The sequence below is a fragment of the Prinia subflava genome, chromosome 24, assembly GCF_021018805.1.
Source record: "Prinia subflava isolate CZ2003 ecotype Zambia chromosome 24, Cam_Psub_1.2, whole genome shotgun sequence".
Lineage (NCBI taxonomy): Eukaryota > Metazoa > Chordata > Aves > Passeriformes > Cisticolidae > Prinia > Prinia subflava.
In genome coordinates, this window is record NC_086270.1 from 5,988,482 (window position 1) to 6,007,721 (window position 19,240).

The following is a 19,240-nucleotide window of genomic DNA, read 5'->3' on the forward strand; positions in this document are numbered from 1 at the left end:
GCCAGAGTCCCAGGGACAGGTGGGACAGAGGGCAGGTCCTGCTGGGGCAGCACTGACATCCCACAGAGCTCGGGAGTTCTCAGTTCCTTGGATTTCATGGCCTGGCACATCCCTGCCTGGAGAAAAGGAGGCTCAGGGGGGACCCTGTGGCTCTGCACAGCTCCTGACAGGAGGGGACAGCCGGGGGGGGTCGGGCTCTGCTCCCAGGGAACAGGGACAGGAGGAGAGGGAACGGCCTCAGGCTGGGCCAGGGGAGGCTCAGGGTGGGCAGCAGCAGGAATTTCCCCACGGAAAGGGAGCTCAGGAATGGGAACTGCCCAGGGAGGTTTGGAGTGCCCATCCCTGGAGGTGCCCAAGGAATTCCTGGATGTGGCACTCAGGGCTCCGGGCTGGGGACAAGGTGAGGATTGGGCACAGCTCAGACTCGATGACCTTGGAGCACTTTTCCCACCTCATTTCTGGGATCCTGAACACCAGAATCCCAAAGGCTTTTCCCAAAGAGGAATTATCCATCCAGTCCAACCCCCACCAGCAGAGGTGTCCCTACTCCAGCCCCTTTCAGCAGGGAACATTTCCCGTCCCAACAGCTCCAAACCCTTCACACCAAAACCGGAAAAGGAGCCCTGAAAGTCCTTAAGATCCTGTTTCCATTTTAGAACAATTAATGTCAGCTGATTTAAATAAACGCCTTAATTAGGAATGATCCTTTTTAACATCTGCCTGGGCAAGGCCTGGAGGTTGGAGGTGGGTGAGTGCTGCCCATTTCTCATCTCCAAACGCTCTTTGGAGGACACTGGGTGAGCTCGTGTCCTCCCTGATTATGCACAGGGCTGTGATTTGCATAGAGAAGGCAAATTTCATTCCTTTTTTCTTTTTTTTTTTAGGAACACCTCCTGGCAGAATGGAATTGTACAGGCAGCACTGAAGGACTTGGGAAGGAGAAGAGAAAAATTAAAAACTGGGACTGGGAGAAGTGATACTACCTGGGGCTGCGTCAGCCCATCCTGACAGTGCAGAATGAATGCCCGATCACACCCAGAATTTTGGGGGATGTGGGATTTTAAGGGAATGTTGAGAAGGGATGAGGCCCCAGGAAATGAAGTGGGAATGTGCAGTTCCTGCCTTGCTGTTGGTCAGAAGCTGGGCTGAGCCTGCAGCTCTGGGTCTTGATTCTGGAGCTGAATCAAAAAGGTTCTGGAGCCAAACCTGAGAGGTTCTGAAGCTGCATCCGATGGATTCTGGAGCTGAATCCAAGAAATGCTGGAGCTGAATCTAAGAGACTCTGGAGAGCTGAATCTGAGAGATTCTAGAGTTGGATTGGAGAGATTCTGGAGCTGAATCTGAGATGTTCTGGAGCTGAATCCAAAAGGTTCTGGACCCAAATCTGAGAGGTTCTGAAGCCAAACCCAACAGATTCTGGAGCTGAATTTGGATTTGAGGGCTGGCCCTGTGTGATAACTCACTCTGAACTCCTTCAGAACCCCCCAAAAAAGGTGGGAATGTTCTATCCAGTGCTCCAAAGGTTTATCTCAACCAGTTCTCTCCACCTGAGCCATCAGACAGCACAGCTGACAGGTAAAATCCCATTTTTTTCCTGTGAGGAGCCAAGAATGGAGCTGTTCAGACAGGAATGGTTGGACTACTCCACAGAGGAGAAACCCCATGGCATGATCAGTCAAATTTTAGGGATCAAATAATTTAACTGGAGCTCAAATTAACCTTAAACAGGCACAGCTGCTGCTGCCAAGGAGCTGGATAACCCAATCCAGCCGGAATTCTGCTCTACTGTTCACAATGGACAGGGGAGCATCACTTCAATCCCTAAATCTTGGGTGCTGGAGGAATAAATCTTGAAAATCTGACCAAAAACAGCCATGAAAAATTCCCTCCTCCTCCTCCCTAAGCCCGAAAGTTTTTGCAGCAGTGGAGCAATCAGCTGGTTGATGACATCAGTGCTTCTGGAACTGGGGCAAAATAAATACGGAGATAACGAGTGAGGGATGAACAATTTGGAATCCTAAACCAAACAGGAATTAGGAGGGAAATTTATTGGATATTTGGAGCATTTCTGAGCTCTGACAGAGCACCTGTGTTGTTTCATTTCCTTAAAAACAAATATTCAGGGTTTGGTGCACTTCTCAAACACAGCCTGGAGGAATTTTGAGCTCTTCAACTTCATCAACAGAACTTGATCGAGAGCTGGGACTTTTCCATGAGGAAAAACTCATCCTAAACTTTATTTGGCTGATTCATCCATAAATAAATTGACTTTGGGGATTTCCCTGCAGATTTAGAAAATGATTCTTTCTCATCTTCCTCCCTTCCCAAAAATGAAGATTTTTTTGTGTCCATAAAGAGTTCCTTGGTCCAGTCAGCAGAGGGAATACTTCCCTCAGCAGAGAGGCCACTGGGATCAGGGCTCATGGAAAAGGCTGGAATTCTCTCTGCTCTTGGAATTTTGGGAGCTTTTCCCTTGGTTCCCTGCTCTGGCTGTGCTGGAGACCCCGGGGGCTGGGGCAGGTTCAAAGGTTGTGGCATTTCCCAGATTTCCAACTCGAAAGTAGATCTGGAATCCTCCAAGGAAATTTCTGCTCCCTCTGGAAGGGTGCAGGGCTGGGCTGTGGCCTTTGGGAATCAGACTGAAAAACTGGAGGGGGTATAATTTAATTTAATTTATAAATTTTTACCATAGATTTCTCCTGGATTTTCCAAATTCAGCCCCACTGAATGGACACAGGTTTGAGAGCTCCAGCTCCCAAGGCAGACAAAGGGACTGGGACTGGGAAAAAGATTGAGTGACATCAAACATTGCAAATTCTGAGGGGTTTCATGGATTGAAGAGTGCCTGGAATAACAGGGAGAGTCCTGCATGCAGCAAAATTTCCTGCAGAAAACAGGGATTTTGGAACTGTTGTTCCACAGTCACTTGTTATGGAAGGTTCCCATTTTTGTCCACGAAAGCAAATACACACAGAGCAAAATCAGTGTTTTGATGAAATTTTCCTTCTTCTGGCGAGGCCCTGGTGGCCCAGAGCAGCTGTGGCTGCCCCTGGATCCCTGGAAGTGCCCCAGGCCAGGCTGGAATACCCTGGGACAGTGGGAGGTGTCCCTGGTGGAACGGGGTGGGTTTAAGGTCCTTCCAACCCGAACCATTCCAGGGTTCTTGTCCGAGACCCTGGCAGGAGGGTGTGGGACCCTGGCACAGGGCCCAAAATGACGCTGTCTGTGACCTCGGTCCATGGGAGAAACTGCCAACCTTGCAGGAAGAATTACAAGCCTCAAGAGTTTGATGTAAATAGTAGTTGGTTTATCACAGGGTGCAAATGTAGAATTTGGAGTTTTTAGAATGGACTCAGGAAAGGCAGGATGGAGGAATCAGGGTGTGGCCTTGTCCTTCTTCCTTCTTGTCCTTGTCCTCCATCTTCTGCTGTGGTGGGTCACAGAGGATTGGTTTAGGATAGAAGTGACCTGTCTAACATAGGCAGTAGGTATTGGTAATCAACAGTAAATAAAAAATACATCTTGGGTGATGGTTGGGTCAGAGAAAAGGTACCAAAGGTCTGAGCCCTCCCGACCTGGGGGGAGTCACCGCGTGCTCTTGCTGCAGCAAGGACCTTGGCAGGGCACGGAAAGAACTGAGAGATAAGAGACAATAAACAACCTTGAGAAACCTGAACTGGTGAACTCCGACTCCTCCTTCTGTTTCTGGCACAGGCATTCAAGGAAAAACCACTCTTAACCAACATATCTGGGGAAAACCAACCCGAGAGGTTCCGGGATCCCGGTGGGGTTGCTCCAGGACTCCGAATGTCGTGAGTTTGATCCTCACACGGGGCACCACCAATGTGCTGGTGTTAGCTCTTGCTAGGTCTGGACAGAAGACACTGGACACGATTGTATCTCGTTCGGGCTTGGCTGTTTGTTATTTCTTATCTAAGTTACATTCTCACAAGGTGTGAGCCCTGTCTAAGAAGCCAAGAAAATGGCCATTTCTAACTCATTTCAAGGGCTTTGAACAAGAAGCAAAACCAATTAAAACCCAACACCTAAGTTATTTTTATTTATAACCCAATTAAAGATCACTCAGTGTCCTCAATGCGGGCTTTCACCAACCAGTTAGAAAAGATCACCAAAACCCGAGAAGGAGGAGGAAGAAGCTGAAGAAGAAGGACCCAGGCAAAGGCCAGATCCCTCCGTACTGTTCTTTCTTTATAGAATACTATATTCTATATCCCAAATCCCCAGACTCTGAGTATTTCACGCTGTGCCATCACACACTCCTGTACAAACTGCACACACACACTCCCAGTGCTGCCCCTCAGTTCTGGGAGCCGTTCCCACGGCCCCAGGTCAAAGGCAGTGCCCTCCTGAGGGTCACCACCTGTCAGAGCAGAAAGCCTGACATTTTCAGCATCCAGGGTTCCAACACAGGACAACTTAGCTTCCCAATGTCCCTCCAGAGGAGAACTGTTCTCCTGACATTCTATCCCACATTTTCCAGGCACTCTCCATGCCTTGGGTGCCCTCAGGGTGCTGTAAATGAAATAAATTCTCAAGGAATTAAATTGATCCCTGGTGATTCTGTGGGAAGTTGGGCACTTTTGTGTCGTGGTGCGTTTTTTATGATGCCTGATTCAGAGAGATCCATTCCTGTAACCCGCTTGGTGTTCATGGTTTTTCCCTGCCCCTCATCTTCCCAGGTTCGAGTCAGTCCCTCCCTCAGACCCCCAGAACTTTCTCTGTCCCTCCCCAGAGCTTTGTCCATCAAAAAAGAAGTTGTCCCCTTCAGGAGAATTCCAGAAAAAGGTGTTGAGTGATAGGAAGAAAACAAAGGAAGTCTCCCGCTAGAAGAACACTGCCCCCCTGGGTGTCCCTCTGCCTTGGTTAACTCCTCCCCTGCCCCCTCGTTGATGGCATTAAATCCTCTCAATCTGCAGGGAAATCTCATCCAAGTCCCATGGGATAAATGGATTTGCTGTGGAGAGGGACATTTTGTGTCCCCTTCAAGCCTCTGACCCCCAGTGGCAGCTTTTTAGCTGAGGAGCTGCTTCCCAAATTCCCCCTTCACAAATCCCTTGGGGGAGGGATTGTTTCCAGGCATCGCTGCTGTCACTCCTGCCACATGGAATCCTGAATGGCTGGGGTTGGAAGGACCTTAAAACTCATCCCATTCCATCCCCTGCCGTGGGCAGGGACACTTCCCACTATCCCAGGCTGTGTCCAGCCTGGCCTGGGACCCTTCCAGGGGTGAGAATCCAGAGCTGCTCTATGCCAGGGCCTCCCCATCCAGATCTGGGGACTTTTCCTGCTCCCTGAAGTGCCCCCAGAGCTTGAACGCTGAGGAAAACCAAACTGTGGCTTTCCAGAGCTGGCCTAAAACAAGTCCTGCTTTTTAGGGCTCTCCCTGATTCTCAGCAGCATCTCCAGAGAGCCTGAGAAGGATCTGCCCTTGCTGGGTGCAGAGGGAAGTGATTTGGGGCAGTTTTGGTTGTTCCCATTTGGGATCTCTGTGGAGAATCCCAAATATCCCCCATGGAAAAGCAGAATGTGCGTCAGCCCAGGGGTGGGGGCAAAGCTTGGGGTTCATAAAGGGTTTGAGCTCTCCTGGGAGCAGAACCAGCTCAGGATGAGGTCTTGGGCAGAGGAGAAGCTCAGCAGACACCTGGGAGCAACTGGGGAGGAGCACGGAGCCGATTCCCTCAAGGAAAGGAACGATTCCCTGGAAAATGAGGGGATGGAACCCATCTTTGTCCCCAGATCAGGAACCTTTTGCTGGAGAAACAAGGCATTGAACCCTGACCCTGACCTTTCCCTAGGAAAATTATGGTATTGAGTCCATCTTCAACCTTTTCATAGAAAAAAATGAGGGGCTTGAACCTTGTCTTTGATCTTTCCCTGGAAAAAACGAGAGGTTTGAACCCATCTGTGATCTTTCGCTGGAAAAATGAGGGGATTGAATCCAGACTCAAGTCGGAATCCTGCCTTTGACCTTTCCCAGATCAGGAACATTCCTCAGGGATTTAATCCAGCCACAAGTCCCTGTGAGGTGACAAATTCCACCCCTTCTTCCTCACACCAGTGCCCTGCAATGCCCCAGCCCCAAACTGAGGGGTTTGGGCTCTCCAGATCCCACATCCAGAGGCAGCTGGATCCAAATCCTCCCAGTGTGGGTTCGGGGCTGAACAAGAGGCTCCTTTTTCCAGCCAAACCTGGATGAGCTTGGCCTTCATTCCCTGGGAGTCATCCAGGATTTGTTTTCCGTGCGGTGGGAAGAGCAGATGTGTCCCATCTCTGTCCACACTTCCCTCCGTTCCCAAGGAGGGGCTGGAATGCAAGCCCAGGCTCCGGGAATGAGGTGAGACCCAGCCAGAGCTCATCCTTCTGCAGATTCCCAAAAAAACAGCCCAGGGACAGCTTGTCCTCCCGGATCCAGGTATGCCATGTTTACATTTAGTCTGAAATTAATTCAGTCCCGTCTTTCAAATGCAAATATCCAGGGAAGAAATAACCCTAGATTTTGGAGAATGTGTATAAATAACAGATATAAATATATATATATGTATTTTTTCCCCTTAAGGAATGGGTTGTGCTGGAGCTGGTGCTGTTTGCAATCCCTCAATCCCACGGCATTCCCAGGTGAACAGGACATGGAAATGTTCCTTTTCCTCATCTTTAATAAATATAAATAATTAAAAACTGGCTGAAGCGGATTCTGCCTTAAAAGCTGCTGTTTATTCCTGTTTTGATTTTTCCTGGTGAGCTTCCCAAAAACCAGAAATGCTGAGACAGAAGGATTCAGGAATCAGCAGAGTGTTGGGAAAAGATTCCAAAGATGAGGCAGGATCTGCTGATTAGTGATTTTTGCACCAGGAGCTAGATGCTCTTGGCTCTTCCCACTGGATCTCACCTGGAGTTCTTGGAGGCTCAACAGCATTTTCTTTCCATTGGATGTGATATTCCATGACAATCACATGGATACATGGAATTCCTGGAGGCACAACAGCGCTTCCTTTCCATTTGATGTGATATTTCACATCCTGATTCTGCCCAAGGATGTTCATATCCATGGAGAAACCTCTCGTTTGTTCCTGTAAAGTGGATTTATGTGGATTTCTCATCCCTGAACTTGTCCACCCTTCCCTACACACTCATGGCAGGAGTTTCACGTCCCAGTTCTGCCTCAGGATGTTCATATCCATGGAGAAACCTCTCCTTTGCTCCTTTCTCCCTTATTTTGACGACCTCTGGATCCCCCTTTGGATCAGGCACTGACTGATCAATTCCTGGGCAGTTTTCCCATGTTTTTTCCCAATTCTTCCTGAGCAGCAGGATGGATGTGCTTGGAGTGAAGGGGGGGTCTGGTGTGGGAATGATGGGATCAAGGCCTGTCCCTGGGCAATGCCAGATCATCAGAAATTCCAGGAGAATCAGGGCTGGAATTGTCCCTGAACCATCCCAGAATGCCCAGAGCAGCAGGAATGTGCTCCTGCCCCGCAGGCAGCAGGAGGAGGTGTTAATTCCCTCCTCAGACAGGTTTGTTATGGAACAAGATGTTCCAAAGCCCCTTCCAGGCATCCACAGGGACCGACACAAACTCCCCTTTGTGTGTCCCGGTGCTGCTTTTCCAAAATATCCCCTCCAGGAGCCCCTATCCCTGGGAATGTGTTCTTGGACTTCTCTTTGCATTTCTAGGACCTTTTCCTAGTGCCACAAGTCCCTCTGGGAGCACAGCTGGGATCTGTTGGGATCAGAGGAAAACCCACACTGAGGTTCCATTCATGCCACTCCAGAGGCCTGGGAATGTGCAGGAGTTTTAGGAAAGGGCTTTTGTTTTCCTTCCAGAGCCTGCTGATAAACACTGGCAGCTCCTTCCCAGGGCTGAGCCAGCAAGCAGCTGGCACCTCTGGATGTGGGGCAGGAAAGTTTGGGGATTTGAGGGAACAGGTTTAGGGGAAAGCTGGGAAAGGGCAGGAATTACATCCCAGACAGGGATGGGACACAAGGAGAAGCCACACAGGGGTTTGTGGTGGCCAGGAAGGTTTGGCTGGTACAGTCAGAGCACATGTAAATCTGAATTTTCCTGGGGCAGCCTTTTTGTCCTGTTTGGATCCGTGGTGCTGATGGAGAAACTTTGCTGTGAGCCCAGGGGGTGAGAGCAGAAGGGAAAAACAAAACCCCAAGCGCTGGCGTGAGTTCAGGACCCTCTGCCTCATTCCTGGCTGTGTTTAACCACAAACAAACTTCTGTAAATCCATTTTTCACGCAGCTCACTCTCACCCTTTGTGTCCTTGCTGGCTTCTGGGAATGTCAGGTGAATTCCCAGCCTGAGGTGCAGAACCAAGAAAAGCTGTGAGAATTCACGGCGAGGCCAAGAGCCGATTTCCAACCCAAACCTCGCTGCTCCGAGCCCAGCCCTGCAGCCAAGCTTCTCACCTCACCCCCATGAAAAGCAGAATTTAGGGTGGAAAATGCGGGGTTTTGGTGAAATATCTGAGTGGGCTGGAAATTAAACCCTTTGCTGCTTTCTCCAGTGCATTTTTCCAGTGTTTTTCCCAGCATGGGAGTGCTGCATTCCCATGGGGTGCCACAGGGACAAGGGGGTGACAGAGGAAATGTGATAAAAAAACCCCAAATCTGCAGAATTCCTGTGCAGGCTGCTCTGAATGCTGCCACAGCCTCTCCCCCCATCCCTGAGACCTCAAATGCAGCTGGTTGGGAACCCAAAAATCCTGTGGTGGCAGGCCTGGATGTGGAACTGATGGTGGGGAGGAAGGAAAGCTGGGAAGGAGTGGGGGAAAGGTGTTTTAAGGTGGTTTTACTTCTCATTATTATTTTCTTAGCAATAAATACAATTAAAATCCCTAATTCCAGCCTGGTTTCCCCATGAGGGAGGGATCTCTCCTGATCCTGATGTCAACTCACAACATTTTGTTCCATTTCCCCTCCCTCAGCTCTGGGAGAGGCTTTGGGGGCTGTTTGGTGGCCCCAGGGTCACAGCACAGAGCACAGGAGCTGCTTTCCCGTGGATTCACTCAATCCTCCAAAAGAGTGGATTTGCTCTGGTTTTGTGCCAGAAGAAACACAAACTCCATAGAAATAGGAGGAAAAAATCATTGATATTCCAGGCTTTTCTTCCCCAGAACAATTCCATATCTCCAGTGCTCTCCTGCAGCTGTGGGGGATAACAGAGGGACCTGCTCCGAGGTGACAAAATTGGATTTTCCAATGAAGAAATTAAAGACTGGAACCCCTTTTTGGAATAGAAAAAAAACCCCAACTTGAACTCTCTCCAAAAATAAATTAGCTTGGTAAAAAAAATTAGGAAATAAATAGAGCCCAGTTGCCCAAGGAAAGGAAAATGAAATTGGATTTGTTTCCACTCAGGGGTTCTGGTTGCAGGGAGAATTTTTAAAAGGAAAACCTCAAATAAAGCCATAAAGAATGATTTTACCACTTCAAATCCTTGACTTTTTGTGGATTTTGGTTGTTTCCCTTTCCTCCCCCAGCAGAAAATTAAAGCAGACGAGATTTTGTTATGAAGGGAATTTTTAAGGTTCTAAAAGGCCAAACCCAGCTTCATTAGAGATGGAATTAATTACAATTAATTACACCTGCAGAGAATGGATTCCCCTGTCCTGGTTAGCCCTTAACAGATCCTGCAGGGAAGCCTGGCAGTCACCTCTGCTCCAGGGAAAGGCACAAAATGCTGGGAATATTTCCCAGAGGGACAGAGCTCCCTCTTTCCCAGGGACGGGGTGGGTGCTGTAGGTCAGATCTCAGTGGAAAAAGATGAAATATTTTAAAAATCCCAAATTTCCTACTTTTCTTCAGTCACTTTCATCTTGATCTTGCCTTTTATCAGTGCTGTGTTTAACTGCAGCCCCAGAAAGGACCCAAGGAACCATGAAATGCTTTAGGGAGAAATCCTAAATAGGAGAAATCCTAAATAGGATTCCCTACCCTGGGAGCACTGACTGCAGTGTGTTCCACACCAGGGGATATTCGGGATCCCCTTTTCCCAATAAAACGCTGCCTTTGCTCCTTTGCCCACCTGCACTTGTTGAGTAGCCTGGAAAAGCCCTGGGGTTTGTGCCAGCCAGGCTGGAAATGGGATCTGTGCCTTTGGAAGGTGCAGAGCTGCGATCTCATCATCGGGAACTTTCCATTTGTAGGCAGTTCCTTGTGTGGAGAGCTGGGCAAAGGAGATGCCATGATCCAGGTTCCTACAGATCACAGGAGGTTCTTTTTTGGGAAGAAGGGTAGGGAATTCTGTCACCTTTATGTTCTTGACCGAAGGAATGAGATGGAGGAAAATCCCAAAATCCAAGTGTGTGGTTCTGCTCTGGAGTGTCAGGACTGCTGTGGGGAACACAGGCCAGTGAAACTCCAGCCTTTCCCCAGAGCCACGGGAAAATGATCGAAGCTGCTGGAATAAAAGCCAGGAAGGACGGGCAGGACACCAGTCCAGAACCTGCAGTGTCCCGGGGCACAGGAATGTTCTGAGAGAGGAAAATCTTGGATAACTCCTGTTCCAGGCTGCTTTGGCAGCCCTGTGGCCTTATCTTGGGTGCACAGCTCCGAGCACTCCCCAAATCCCTTTTTATCTCCTCCAACTCCCCCAGTTTGATCTTGTTTCCCACCTGGGCATTCTTGTATCCCACGGATGCACTCGGAACCCTCACTCCCTACTCCAGATCCCACTGGGATCACCTTGACCTTGGCAGGAACATCAGAACCACCCAAAGCATTCCTCAGAAATCCAAACTTGTCCCACATTGCTGCATCCATCCCAGCCTCACTCCACTGCTGGCTCCCAAGGACCCTCACTGCTAAAACTGGGAATTATCTCCTCTCCGCACGCTCTCCATTCCCTGGCTCCTACAATTCCACATTAACTCCTTCCATTACTCCACACTGTTCACTGAAGCAAATGTAAAATACTGATTTTCATTCCGTAGGCACTGCTCTGGAATTTCAGCTTGGGATAGGTCAATTCAGATTTCCCCTGTTAATGACGATGGCTTTTGTTTGGGAAAGGCTTCATCCAAACAAATCCTGTTCTGTGAAAAGCACCTTTAACTCTGGGATTTAGGGAATTTTCGGGAGCTGAAGATGGCTCCAGGGGCAGGCTCTGCTCTGTGTTTTCCAGAGCAGAATCCCAGCCACTGCCAAGGCTCCGGATTTTGGGAGCGAGGAGCCAGAGGAGGATTGAGCAGCTCCAGCTGTGCCAGACATGGCTCGTGTTCACTCCCAGTTAAACCAGCTGTGCTTCGTGTTCATTCCAGTTAAACCATGGGGAAGGGGAGAAAGATGGGATACAGGGTTCAGATGTCTGGGATTGGAGAAGGGGGTTTGTGATCCCAACCCTGGATTTGATGGAGCACCAATAAAAGAACTGGAGGACAACAATGGAAAATAAACAATTTGGCCCCTCAAAAGCAGATTTTGGATAAATTGGAGCCCTAAATCATGGCTGTGACAGCAACAGGGCCCATCTGAGATCAGCAAGGACAGGACAGCTCCTGTTTCCCTTTTGTTTCTGGGATCTGGTGGTGATTGGGAATGTCAGACCAAGGCTCCTCCAAGAATTCCTGTAATGTGGATTTGTGATCCTCCCTTGGAAGGGTCAGTGGGGCCTTCCAGGGGTCTCCTCATGGGGCTGTCCAGGAGTGTCATTTTGGGGTTTTCCAGGTGTCTTCTCTTTGGGGTTTGGAGCTCTCCAGGAGTCTTGCCTTTGGGATTTTGGAGCTTTCCAGGTGTGTGGGGTTTTGGACAACAGGTTCTCCATGGGTGGCCTGGGAGTGAGGAGAGGTCAGCTCAGGGATTCCCGGGATTCCCATCCCAACTCTTTGGCTTGGCAGGGATGGAGCTCTTCCAGCAGAGGCTCCCTTGCCAGTAAATCAGGAATTCCTCCAGGGAAAGCCACCCCTGGCACCAAACCCTCCCTGCTGGAGCTGTGGAGCCGCTGCTGAGCCGGGTTGGGAAAATTTGGCTCCATGATCCCAAAATTTGGTTCCAATCCCAGGGAGAGCACAGAGTCCTCTCCCTGCTCTGTAATTCATGCAGTCCCTCCCTTGTCAGGACAGGGTTTTCCCTCAGCAGAAATTCCCTGTGCCCATGGGGTGGATGGATTTGTGTGCAGGGACTGCACCACCACAGCCAGTGGAGTCCTATGGGCCCAGGTCTCCAAGGTTCATCCCTGGAGACAAGAAAACCCAGGAATCCTGAGGCACTATCCCAAAAAAGAAGCAGCTGGACACAGAGATGGCAAAGGAATCATTTAGGGAGGTTTTTTGGGGGTTTTTTGTTTGTTTGGGGGTTTGTTGTTTTTTGTTTTGTTTTGTTTTGTTTTGTTTTGTTTTGTTTCGTTTCATTTCATTTCGTTTCGTTTTGTTTTTTTTAATCTAAGAGATCAAACCATTCAGGAAAAAAATCCCATTTATTCACATTTTATTACAGCTGCTTAAGAGGAACATAATTTTTCCCCATAAAAATTTCATTCCAGCATTCAAAAATTAAGTTTGCCAACTTTTCGTTCAGTGCGTCCAGCAGGGAAGAGAACAGCCCTGAAGGCTGGGTTGGGATGCCAAGGGCTGGTTAAACCCAGACCCCTCCTCGGGTTCAAAAGGCACCAGAAAAGGAGGAATTGCCAGAATTAAAATCTGCTGAGGCTCCTGGGCCGAGTTTCAACCTCTGAGGAGAACATGTGGGAATCAAAGTAGGATTTTGGACAGGCACCAGCATCAGAGGACACTCCCAGCTAATGGGGCTCCTTCAGAGCTGCTTCCAAACCTGCGGAACATTGAAAATCCATGGGAACAGCCAATGGGGATGTAAAGAAGGGATATTTTTATTCAGAAAATCTTCCCATCGGCCCCATCTCTAGGCCCTCCCAACTGTATCCACAGAAAACAGATGAAGTCATCAGCGAATTTCATGGAATCTCTGCTCTTTTCTCCTGCTGGGTTTATAAAAAGCTCTGCTCATATAATTTTTCTTGGAGTGCAGAAAAGACAGGAAGCGGCAGCTCTGTGTTTTGTTCTGGTTCAGGCTGTGTTGCTGCAGAAGAATGGGTCAGTAATTGCCAAATGTTTCCCCCTATTTTTCCTCCTTTTTCTTCACTGAAATCTTAAAAAAGCTCCAATCAACTCCACAGTCCCACAACTGCATCGAGAAGTTCTCAGAGAATTTCCTTTCAATCGTTTTGAAGAACTTTTGATCACGGTTTTAAAATTGTTGTTATAAATTCCACTCCCAGGGATGAAACTGCCTCTGGTCATTGAGGGGCTTCACCCAAGGTCCATTCCAGTGAAACTCCCTGTGATCATTGAGGTTTTTAAGACAAGGTCCATTTTAATGAGGAATTGTTTAAATCTGAGGCAGATCCAGCCTAAGCTGACATCTCCACTCTGCCTGACTCCAGCTGGAATTTATCTGAACAAGCCCCATCCCCAAATTCACCATCAAATTAGAGTTTGAGCCAATTCAGGTTTCTGCTTTAGGTTAAAGCACTAAAATGACTCAAATAAAGATACCCACGTGAGGGCTGAGTGCTCCAGCCCTACAGAATCCTTGATTTTGCTGGAAAAACTATTGGAGTAAAATTTCTCCACACAATTTCACCCGATTTGAGTTTTGCAGGCAGCAAAGCACCTTCAGAGATGAGTGCCAGGGTGGCCTCGGGGCTCTGGGTGACCTGGGACAGTGGAGGTGTCCCTGCCATGACAGCGGTGGCACTGGGAGGTCCCTTCCTGTCACAGATGACACACAAAGAACTGCACAAGGACATGCTGGTGAGCAAAGCAGGAAAAAGGCGCGAGTTTATTTACAAAACTCAATTTTATACATTTCCTATGGTGCCCGTGGATTGGAGGATGGGATCCCACCTATCAAACCACATTGGTCAAGGCAACTGTCAATCAACTTTCTCCGCCCACCTAAAAATATATCAACAATGAAAGCCAGCAAAACACGGCCATTGTTTATAGGACAAACTGTGATAAAGTAAAAATTCTGATCCAATACGAAGAACAATGCAGAAGGCTCAGAAAAGTCTTCAAAAACAGGGCGACACCTTCCCACCTCACCCATTCCCTGATTCCACACGGGATGTGGAACCTGCCCTGGCACTTCCAGCCGCTCCCCTGAAACCCCCGAAGGATTTTGGGATGAAGGCTGAGGAGAGCAAAGGAGGACTCTGTGCAAACCCCAGAGGTGCAACCACTTAATTCAAAACCAAATCCAGATCCCATCCCAAGACCTCATTAACTCGGTGGGAGCAGGAATTGGAGGCTCAGCCCCTTCATGATGGGCTGCAGGATAAATTCTATTTTTTTTCTACCCATGATGGAATTAATTTCTGGCCAGGAAATCAACTTGAGGACTCTTTCTCTGCTTCAATCTCTGCAAGGCCTCTGCAGCTCACTCGAGTAATCATTGATTGGGTTCTTGAGAGATGCAGAGAAGCTCTGGCTAATTACAGCTGGGAATGACTGAAGTGTGGGGCCTTGGGCACTGCTGAAATTTGGAATTAAAAAAGAAAGAATTTTTTCTTTTTTCAGGTTGGTTAAAACCTGAAAGGATTAAAAACTGTGGTGTGTTGAAAAACCAGGCTGTCAAAATCTGGTCAAGTGAAACATTTTGATTTGATTGCTGCAGGGTTTTTTCCCCATATATAACTCAGAGACATATTCTGAGGTCAAATGTTTTCCCAACCTGAGGAGGTGAAATGTTTCATTTGGAAAACGGCAAAACAAAATGTTCCCATTCTTGTATTTGTGGGTGGAGAATTTTTCTTTTTAAAAACTCTGCCAAGTTTTGATGCTTTTGTGGAGAGCTCCAGCTTCTCCTCAGCTGAGGTTTGGGCTTCAAATATTTTGGTTTAGACTTCAACATTTTGTGTGATCTGTGCTAAAGGTGAGGCACCTGCGCAGGGCCTCTGTCACCAATAACTGTGGGAATATTTGGAGAACATGGATTGTTCTTACCCTTGCAGAAAAGATGGACTTTGTGTGATCTGTGCACACAAACACAGAATTTAAACAAGAATTTGGGATCAGTGGTACTGGGGATAATCACAAGAATTTGCAGCTCCATAACGTTGATGTTTCCTTGCGGGAGTGGGTGAAAATGCTGGGAAGGTTTCTCCCAGCCAGCTCCAGAGGGTTGGGATCAGCTGGGATCAGCTGGGATCAGCTGTGCTGTGGGGACACCCAGGGCCCTGCCATGCTGGGGACTCGGGGGCTCTGCCAGCTCCTGGGGCCAGAGGTGGGGACAGCAGTGCCACACTCAGGGACATTCCTGTGGACAAGACACAGCCCAGAGTGACTCTGAGGTGCCACCTCCCCACCCTGGCCTGCCCAGCACCCCCTGCACCGAGGCAGAAGAGAGCAGGGATGGGGCTGTGCTGAGAAAATCCCCCGAAAATGGGATTTACTGCGGAGCGGCCATGGGGAGCACCCTGCAGGAGCTGGAGCCCTGCAGAAGCAGAGCGGGGGCTCCAACCTTGCAGAAATAATTCCACACGGAGCTTTCCGAGGGAGAAAAAACAGCTGCTGCTTCTGCAAAGTGCACAGCAGCCACCAGCAGGTTCCTTCTCCCATTTCCTAGGAGAAAACAGCACGATCTAATGGCGAAGTCTCCCCCTTCTCCTGTGGAATTTTACTGAGCTGCTCATGTTTAGCACAGCAAAACTTCCCTTTCCACTCAGAACAGGGGGAATTTATGATCCCATTTTCCCTCCTTCCCTACAACTCCTCCACCACCACGACAGCTCCAGGAACCCTTTGCTTTTCTGAGCTCAGCTTAAAGCTCTGAGTGCTTGAGGAGGTTTCACTCTGCTGCCCAAAAATCCCTGTTTTCCTGCATTTCCTGACGATTGCTGTTGGCCATGGCTGGTTTGTTATAAAAATGTGTCAGGAGTTTCTCTCCCTGCTGTGAATCCGTTTGGGAATGGGTGCAGGAGCAGCCTCCCTCCCTACGGGCCCGGGGCACGTGGAAATACAGGAGTTACCCACACAGGGTGTCCTGCCAGGCTTTGTGCAGGAGCTCTCACCTCTTTTGGTGTGTCCTAATAAGTCTTGTGGGGGTTGCAGATGGAGCAGCAGCCATGCTCCCTCTCCAGCCCAGTATTCCAGAGGTTTCTTGTTTTCCCTTCTCCAGAGCAAAGCAGGGATGGAAAGGTGAGAACAGGAGGTGATTGCAGATGTGACTGAGCTGGGCTGGGAAGCTCAGGAAGGGATAAGGTGTTCCCTGGTGATTAAATCCCAGAAATGTCTTGTTTTCCCACTGTGGGAAAAGCTGATGGAGGAAATGTCCTGATGTTTGCAGCAGGCAGGGCCCAGATCTGGGCTCCTCTTTGCCCTCAGATGAGGTGAGTTTGGCTCTGGAGGAGAACCACTCTTGTGGAGTTTTGTCTCCTGGCCTGACCTGATCCATGTGCTGGAACAGGACCAGCCCTCCCCAGCATTCCCAGTCCTCTGGAGCCCTGTGGATGCTCCCAGGGATGAGCTGGTGCTGCAGGAGCTTGGAGCTGGGTTCCAGCAGCACTTTTGGGGGTTGTGGCTGCACGTGGGATCATCCTGTGTCCCAGCCCCATCCCAGGCACAGCCTCCCATCCCTGGGGGGCTCTGAGGGGTTGGGGGACACACTCAAAGCCCCAAATCCTCCCCATTTTGGGGTGATCTGCTCATGGTTTCTGGGTCATTGCAAAAGGGATCCCTCTCTGCCAGTGAAGTATTTATGAGCAAGGTGCTGCTTCCAGCCCCTCACCCCGGCTGCTCCATGCAGGAATCATCCCAAATATCTCAGACTGCAAATCAGCTCCAGGTGAGGGAGCAGCATTTTGGAACAACCTGGGATGGTGGAAGGTGTTCCTGTCCATGGCAGGGGGTGGAATGGGATGAGCTTTCAAATCCCTTCCCACCCCAACCATCCCACAATCCTGTGAAGTCTCCTGACGGGAAGCTGAACTCAGCATTTAATTTTATAAGGCTTTTATCAAGGTGGGAGGGATCTCTCCATGAATCCCCATTAATGACAATTAAACAGCAGCAGTGTTTTATTGATTTATCCTCTCAGGGTGAGTATTGCAGGGAAACTGCTGCCTCCCTTCAAACCAAAGGATCGTCCTGTTCTCACAGAGCTCTGTGAGGAAAAGCTAAAACAGCAGCTCCCTCCATCCAGCTGAATGAAAACAATGGACTTTCATCTCTGTGAGCATTTAAATACCCTCCAGATTATTATTTTTTATCTCTGAGTGAGGCAGGAGCCGTGCAAGGTAATGGATAAAATCCAGGAAGGTGGATCCACAGGGAGGCTGCGTGGACATCAAGCACAGCAAAGCTGCCATAAAATATAATGAAGGAATAAAGCAGGGAAGAGGGCAGCCATAAATCCTAAAGCAGGGCCCAGCATGAGGAGAAAAAAAATAATAAATGGCCAAACACACATCAGCACAGACATAAAGCATAATGAGCTGCTGGATGAAAGTCACATTAAAGGAGAGGTTCTGTTGTCACTCCAAATAAGCAAAATGATAATTTTGTCTTTGGAGGCCTCAGAGAGCTCCTGGCTGCTGTGGGAGGGGTTGGGATTTCTTACTCAGAAATGAATAATTTCTGACATCTGGAAATCCTTCTGTTGAGTGTTAGGAGCAGCTCTAAGCCCTCCCAGGCTGAGAAATTTGGTGTGGGGCTCAGGGGGGTTGGACAGAGCAGGACAGGTAGGGGACACAGGGCAAGCACAGGACAGCAATTCCAGGTCCTGGAGGGGCAAAACTGGGAAAATTGGAAAATCCAGGCCATCCACAGCCCCCTCCCCATGGGAATCACTCGGGTTTAACAAGGCCAAGTCTGGTGCTGCCCCTGACGTGGAGAAACTCCTGGGATGGATCCAGGCTGGTGAGGAGCAGATGGAGCAGCCCTGGGAGGATTTGGGAGTGGTGATGGGCTAAACTGGACATGACCCAGCACAGAGCCCCCCAACCCTGGAAAAGGGAGATTGTGCCTTTGTGCCCCTCTCAGGTGAGACCCACCCTGCAGAGCTGCCCTGACTCTGGAGCCCCCAAAATCAAGGATGCTGGAGAGAGCCCAGAGGAATCCACAGAGCTGCTCCAGGACTGGAGCCCCTCTGGAGCCAGGCTGGGAGAGCTGGGGGTGCTCCCCTGGAGAGGAGAAGGCTCCAGGGAGAGCTCAGAGCCCCTGGCAGGGCCTGAAGGGACTCCAGGAGAGCTGCAGAGGGACTGGGGACAAGGGCTGCAGGGACAGGAGCCAGGGAATGGCTTCCAGTGCCAGAGGGCAGGGCTGGCTGGGAGATTGGGCAGGAATTGTTCCCTGGCAGGGTGGGCAGGGGCTGGGCTGGAATTGCCAGAGCAGCTGTGGCTGCCCCTGGATCCCTGGCAGTGCCCAAGGCCAGGCTGGACACTGGGGCTGGAGCAGCCTGGGACAGGGGGAGGTGTCCCTGCCAGGGCAGGGGTGGAATGGGATTTACGGTCCCTTCCCACCCAAACCATTCCATGATCCTACAATTCTATGACTTCTGGAGAAAGCCCCACCTGCCCCCCTGTGCCCCCAACACTTCCAGCTGGGATCTGGCACATCCTGTGATTGCGTGGCAACACAGCTCTTCACCTCCCTTCCACCTTTTGTCTCTCCTTTTTCACCCAACTCCCAGTGCAAATCAATTTGGGATTTTTAAAAATCCATTTCATTTAATTAGGACGCTCCACTAGGAGAAGCCATTTCTCAGCCACTCACCCAGACTCTCCCTTTTCCCTGGCAGCAGCAGCTGCTTGAGCACGCCTGGTTTGCAGCAGGAATTTGTGGTGGCAGCCCCAGTGCCGAGCTCTGGCAGGGATTTATTGCACCGCTGGCAATTAATGCAACATTTCCCTTGTTAGGGTTCTCACCCTGTCTGGCTTCTCGTGCAGGGTGAGTCCACCCAGCAAAGCCTTGGGAGAAGCCAAGTAGGAAGGACAGAGGAAACATTTCCCAGGACTGGGGCTGGTGGGAACTGGGAGCTGACAGGAGGTTTGTGCAGGAGCTGAGCCCAGCTTGGCTCTGGGGGAGCTCTGCGAAAACTTGGGAGTTTCCTCGTGCTCTGTTTGCCCACCTGTGAAGGCAGCGCAGACCCAAAGCTTTGTGTCCTAACCCCACCTCTTGTCCCTTCCACACAGCAACAAATGCCCCAAACCATGTCTGAAATGGGAAGAAAGGGTAAGGCAGGGAATTTGTCCGAGTCC